Here is a 7,500-nt window from a genome sequence, read left to right on the forward strand (position 1 = left end):
TCCAAACAAATCACTGAGAGAACTGTGAATGAGTGTAACAGTCATACACTTGTAATCTATTGGTTGCTATTCATACAAAAATCTATATATCACTTTGTACAAAAAAAAAAAAAAAAAATAGAGAGTTAGTACTGCTTTGCTTCTCCATATTTCCCCTCATTTCCTCCTTCCTCTCCCCTCCCTTCCCTCCACCGCTTCAGAACAATCTCTCACCCCCTCCCATTTTCTTTGATCTGGGGAAATATATGAAGGGAGCGGGGTTGTAAATAGAGGCTTAAATATGTCTTCTGTGGCCGTGTTGTGACAGACAGAGACGGCTGAGACGAGCGCCAAGTAAACCGTGTCGGAGGGGTGGGGGGATGGGAATGGGGTGATGGGGGATGGGGGAAGGGAGAGCTGAGTAAGGAGGAAAGAAGACGGTAAGGAGAAGGGAGGGAGGGGGATGGGAGAAAGGAGAGGGGAAAGGGTGATGGAAGGGAACTACAACCGCAAGTAGTTTAAAGGGAGGAGGGTTTCTATAGAATCAAGACAGTCAGGGAAAACGTTTTACTACGGATAGTTTAAAATGCAATACCTTCGATATATAGTTGTATAGGAAACAACATATCCTAAGTCGCGGAACAAAGAACACGTGAAAATCTTGACATGTCGAGAGAAATGTTATTTTGTTTTATTACAAGCACTTTCATGGAGAGAAAAAAGTTTTGTCATGATGACATAAAATTATGTATCATCATAAGGGAAAGCAGAATATGTCTTCATAATTTCCGTGCATATAAGGGTGCGACGGTATACTTTATTATAGAGACAGGAGATGATTCATTTACATAAAGGAAGGGAAGGGACAGAGACCGAAGGGCATTCAGACCCTTGTCACTCGGGGAAAAGAGTTTGAGTTGGCATGGGAAATGGGAACTGTGTCATGATGGCGAAAAAAAGCTTACATCACCACAGTTGTCAATTGCAATGTTGCTGATTCTGTGTCAGGAGTTGATGAAAGATTTAAGTCAATTTCGGAACGGAGTGAGAGGTGTAGAGGGAAGAGAGAGACACTGTGGATAAAAATATGAATCAAAGAAAGCTTTGCTCGAAAATGAATACATGGTATAGAATATAAACGCAAACCTTTCTACATATATGCAAATTTGCTGAAGGGTGACGCGAGAGTAATATCACATGTAGGAAATGACTGTGTCTGTATACAGATTTTTGAAACCACATTATGATCAAAGATATGATATCATAATGGCTTACACGACAGCAATAAACGACGGTATGATGGCGTGGACAAAGTAAGAGCGACGTGACAGGACAAACACCTGGAGAGGAAAAAACGAACTCTAATTAGCTTATACAAAGTAAAGGTATCTCTATTCTACGCACCAAAGACTTCCTTTTTCTTACATCAACCTTTCCTTCTAAGAATCCCTACGATTACGCAGAAATCTTGATTCTGAAGTCTCTTCTCTCATTTTTCACTATGGATGGGTTTGTTTACCTCCCCGTCTCTTCACTTTTCAATCCTTATCTCCCCTCATCTTTCCTAACCCAACCCGATTCTCCCTTTTTCCTCATCACGATCGTTTTACAACATCTTCAAACACCGGTAAATGTCTCTCTTCTCTCTCCCCTTGCTCCCCCCTCCCCCCTTCTCTCCCCCGACCGTCATCCCGGTAAACAACACCTTCCCCTCGGTAGATCTCCTTCCCCTCTTCGCCTCCCGCCCCCCGCTTCCTCCCCTTCCTCTTCCCCTCCACCTCCCCTCGCCCAGCACAAACGTCAGGTGTCGCCAGTAACGCGCGAGGTGTCATGACTGTCTCTAGCTAACGAGGCTGCAAATTCGTCTCGGAGTTTGTGTGTGTATCAGCTGGGCTCGCATATGGCACTGCGGTCTTCACTCAGCGCCCACATGCCCAGGTGGGAGAGGAGGAGGGCGTCGGGGCAGAGAGGAGAGGGGAGGAGCTGAACCTTTGAGGTTGCTGGGTGTGGGGGTTCGGGTGTAGGGGGTGGAGGGTTGGAGGAGAGGGGGGATAAGGAGTTGAGACCCATGGGGTTGAGATACAGACGGCGTTGTCATGGCCTCTAGGTGGTGAGGAAGCTAATGGGATTAGTAACACGAGGGAGCTAATGGGGTTAGTGTTAGAGAAGAAGCTAATGAGGTTGATAAGAGAAGTGTAAAGGGGTTAATCAAAGGAAAAAAAGCCTAGAGGTCTAATGATAAGAGACTGTAGTGAAAGGGGGAGTTAATGGGTGTTTATAAATGGGAAAGACGTAACGGAGCTCATGTGTTTGGCGGAGGCAATGGGATTGGTTTCAGGGTCGGGGTAAGAGCGCTGATCTGACGGGAAATAGAATGGGATTTCAAAGACCTTGAACAGAGAAACAGCGGTTGATGATGATGGTGATGGAGTGCTGGTTGAATCCCGGATACAAGAAGGGGAGTAGACGTGAATGACACTGCATGAAAATGCATGATGAATCTCGTATCATTTTCTATATATTTGAATTACGATTCTGTTATCATTTGTTATAATTATTATCATCTTTATTATCACTATTATTACTATTATTACTATCATAATTATCATCCTCTTTATCAGTACCATTATTATCATATTACCATTACTATTATTACCATTATTTTCATTATCATTGTTCTTATCATTACCATTATCATTGCTACCATTGCCAGTATCACCCTGATTTTCATTGTCATTATTATCATAATCATTGTTATTATTATTATTACTATAATCATTTTAGCATTATTGTGTTTATAATCATAATCATTATTATCATCATTATTATTGCTATTACCATCATTATTGCTATTATCATTATTTTTATTATATTTATCAGTACTATTATTACCATCATTATTATCACCATTATTGATGATATCATCATGATCATTATCATCATTATCATTATTATCAATATCATTATTATCATTACTATTATTATCATTACTACCCTCATTATTAAAATCCTTACTATCATTACTATTATCATCATCATCATCATCGTCATCATTAGCATCGCGATCAATATCAATATTGTGATCATCACCAGTAAGGGGTAATGGGTAAGTTGTTGCGGTCTTTTCTTTAGGGAAACGAAGAGGTCTTGATGGGTACTTTAGAGGAGATATTGAGAGCACACACACACACATATATGCATACATACATGTGTATTGTGTATGTGCGTGTGTGTGTGTGTGTGTTTATCTTTCTTTCTATTTATCTATATACATATATGTATATGTGTGTTTATTTGTTATACTATTTATCTATATACATATATGTAATATATGTATATACATATATATACATATATATATATAATATATATATATATATATATAATATATACATATATATACATATAAGTATATATGTATATGTATATGTATATATGTATACATATGTATAAAAACAGAGAACTTAACTTCAATGTGTATGTATCGGATTTGTATGTATGTATGTATCATATGTATGTAAAAAACAGAGAACCTTAACTTCAACCGTGTAACTAATCGGATTTCGCATTCTCGCCAGCAACCTTATTTCCTTCATCGCACCCATTAGGTCTGTGATCTGCCATAATTACTCTACAACTTTCATCCATACAAAAGTCAAGTATAACTTAGCCGTGCGCATCACAAACCACTCTTAATTCTCTTGTACCTCTCCCCCTCCCCCTCCTCTCCCTCCCCTTCACTTTCTGCCTCCCCCCTACTCCTCCTCTCCTTCCCCCTCTGACTCCCTCCCTTCTCCCCCTCACCTTCCCTCACTCCCTCCCTCCCCCCGTCCCTCATTCTCTCTCCCTCAACGCTTAACATCTCACCCTTGCGCTACTAAACAATTTTAAGAGTAATAAATTATATGTTAACCGTGGAGGAGGTGACGCCTTGTGTGGCACTACCCTGGCACTTCTCCGGCGAGCAAGAAGGGCCACCGCAAGACCCACGTGTCATCCCTAATGCTTATATAATGTCAGCAATATTGCCCTGACACTATCTTGTTAGTGCTGAATTTATTAAATCCGGCTCGGGAGCTATGGCTCGTAACAGGATTAATTCTACCTAATGTGAAAAGAGAGTATCCTGGATATGATACTTAATGAGAATGCTAGTTCGGTGTTTGGTAAACAGAGGTAATCAGGAAATCTACGGAGATGTAGAAGTGGCGCGACGAAGAGTAAACAGACGAGGATGAAATAATAAACATATGATTAATGCATTAATGACACTGTGCTTTCTCATTGCGTCACGGGTACTCACATGCACCTTATTGGTGGGTGTGCAATATTTACACTTAAGTTCTTTCCCTTTCGACTATTTCGATCTATTTCTTTCTTTCTCTATTTCTATTCTCGTTTTATTCTCAAATATTTTTTTTTCTTTTTACTCCGATTACTTCTTTGACACGCCGTTTTTCCTTTCCTCTTGCTTTTTGTTCCTTCTATACCCTCTTGTATACTCATTCTTCAATCTCTCTCCCTTCTCTCCTCATTCTCGCCCACTCTCTGATCATTCCCTATTCCTCCTTGTACCTTCTCACACACTAAAACTTTTTTTTCTCCCATATCTCTTTCTTCTTTCTTTTTTCCTTCTTACTCTATCTATCACTCATTTTCCCTCTTTCGTTATCTACGATATTGTATTAGATAATATTACCTTCTACCTCACTTCGGCGATCAACATTGTCAACATAATAAAAGTATAAGTAACATTTTTTTCAGTCAACCACCAACGTACAAAATCCACTTTAAAACCATTTAAATCCATGTGAACAAACACACACACACACACACACACACACACACACACACACACACACACACACACACACACACAAACACACACACACACAAGAATAAAAAAAAACAAAAAAACTCAGAATCCACGAGATCACAAACACATTTTCCATAAATCATCGACATTTTTTCCCCCTTTCTCTTTCCTTGCATCGAAGCAACATATGAGGGCAGATGTTAAAAGACATATAGCGTCTCTTGCGTCATGCCATATCAACCCAAAAATACCAGGGATACATCACACACCTTCTCCTCGCAACCAGCACCTAATGAGAAGGAAACATCGTTATAAGAAAATGTTGATCATAAAAAGTTGTCTTCAGTAAAGGGCTTAAGTGGTAAATCTTGCCAGCACCGGCCTGTTATGGGGTTAATTAAGGGTTCTATTACCTCTAATTAAACGAAACATATGGGTGTTTAGATATTCGGGCAGATCAGAGCGATGATTAGACTTCTCCTTAACATGACACAAAAGAGGCAAAGTACAATAAAAAGGTGTTATACATCAGGTTAGCACTTCCGATCGACACTTAGATCTAGTATGTCTCTCGTATATACATGTACAATCGCACACATAAAAACCAATATCTGCCGATGAACGAATATGTTTAGCAAATATCACATACACACGAACCAGCACCACGTGTACTAGATACCACTTTCCAGGTAAGGCGTATAACACTTCAAAACAAATGGCGAGGTGTATTTTTTCTTCTCACCTTTTTATTATTCTTTTTTTTTAACCTAAGGTAGACGATAAATCTGTGCCTATCAATACGACCTATGAATCACTGGTCGAACACGTCAGTCAGAAATTCGGCGATGCTCCGCCCACATACTCACTATAAACCACACCGTCTCCTCACAACGCCCATCCCATCCATAAAGTTAATCTATCTCTTCCCTACAAAACACCCATCTACAATCTACACATCCTATCCCCACCTACTCATAGTCTGAAATACCTCCGCATCATTTCCCTATAAACTATCCCATCCACAACCTGCAAACTGCCGATCTGCATACATCACCCGCGTCCCTATCTATCTACAGCGTACCCGACCGTCCGCTTCTTTCACTCACAATCTACGACACAGACACTCTCTTTTTGATTTTCCTGTATCTAGTCTTTTTTTCTTTCTTTCTTTAATGGAAGTGGGATATAAGAAGATGAATAAACGAATGAGCAATAGAAAAAAGGAAAAGCGAAATAAAAAATACAAATATACAAATATATAGGTATATATGAATGATATATATATAAGATATATATATATATATATATATATATATATATATATATATATATATATATATATATATATATATATAGAGAGAGAGAGAGAGAGAGAGAGAGAGAGAGAGAAAATATAATATAATATATTTACACACACACACACACACACACACACACACACACACACACACACACACACACACACACACACACACACACATATATATATATATATATATATATATATATATATATATATATATATATATAATATATACATATATACATATATATATATATATACATATATTATATATAATATATATACATATATATATATATAATATATATATATATACATATATATATATATTATATAATATATATATAATATTATATATATATATATATATATATAAGTATATATATATATATATATATATATATATATATATATATTATATATATATATATATATATAATATTTATATATATATATATACATATTATATAATATATATATATATATATATATATATATATATATATATATATATATATATATATATATATGATATATATATCCTTTTTCCTCGGTGTTCTTCTTTCACCATGCGCCCACCATGTTCATCTGCTCTCGACACTGAGCATTTCCATTAAACATCAAGTTCACCTGCACTATCTCATGCTTACCTCATGACTCTTTCCAATCCACATTTTACTTTAAATCAGCATTTACTCAACTTCCCTCTCGCGTTGATATGATTAAGTCATATTCTCGCTGACTTATCCATTACTGTATGTATAAACAACGCATTGTAGCAGTATGTATATATCATCTGGAGTTCCTCTCATTTGCTATCAAAGGTATTATCCTTGTTCGTTTTTCCCTTTTTCGTTAATCAAGACTTTTACACTATTATCATGAAAAAATATAATTAAACTTTTTTTGAAATCAGACTATTAGCAGTATATCTGTAATAATTTGCATGCTCATTCTGTTTACCTGATGTATATCCATTGCATATTTTACTGCGATACAATGTCCCATGTTGCTAGGCTGGAACAACGAGATTGACATACGTGTAAATCGATGACTGTTAGTTTACACTAGTGAGATTGATATCAGTCACTAAATCTATGCCATGATTTTGATATAAAATTTCCAACGATATTGGGAAACGATGAGTGTCGCTTTTAACTGAGCGTTCTTGCAGCTGACTCTGCGCTAGTGTATGTTGTATAGATAATAATAATGATATATAAAGAGACAAAGGTCATTGTCATCTCCAACAGCTATCTCCAGCCGGTCTACTTTATCTACTTTTAGAAGTGAGTATCGCCTTTATATTTCTCTTTCCTTGAGATTAAAATTGCTCGCACTAGACCCGAGTCTGTGCGTGGCAGTTCGAAACGAGAGAGGCTTTAACATGCCGATAGCTTTA

Source organism: Penaeus japonicus, unplaced genomic scaffold, assembly GCF_977035675.1.
Source record: "Penaeus japonicus unplaced genomic scaffold, GWHDUDI00000001_assembly GWHDUDI00000013, whole genome shotgun sequence".
In the NCBI taxonomy this organism is placed as follows: domain Eukaryota; kingdom Metazoa; phylum Arthropoda; class Malacostraca; order Decapoda; family Penaeidae; genus Penaeus; species Penaeus japonicus.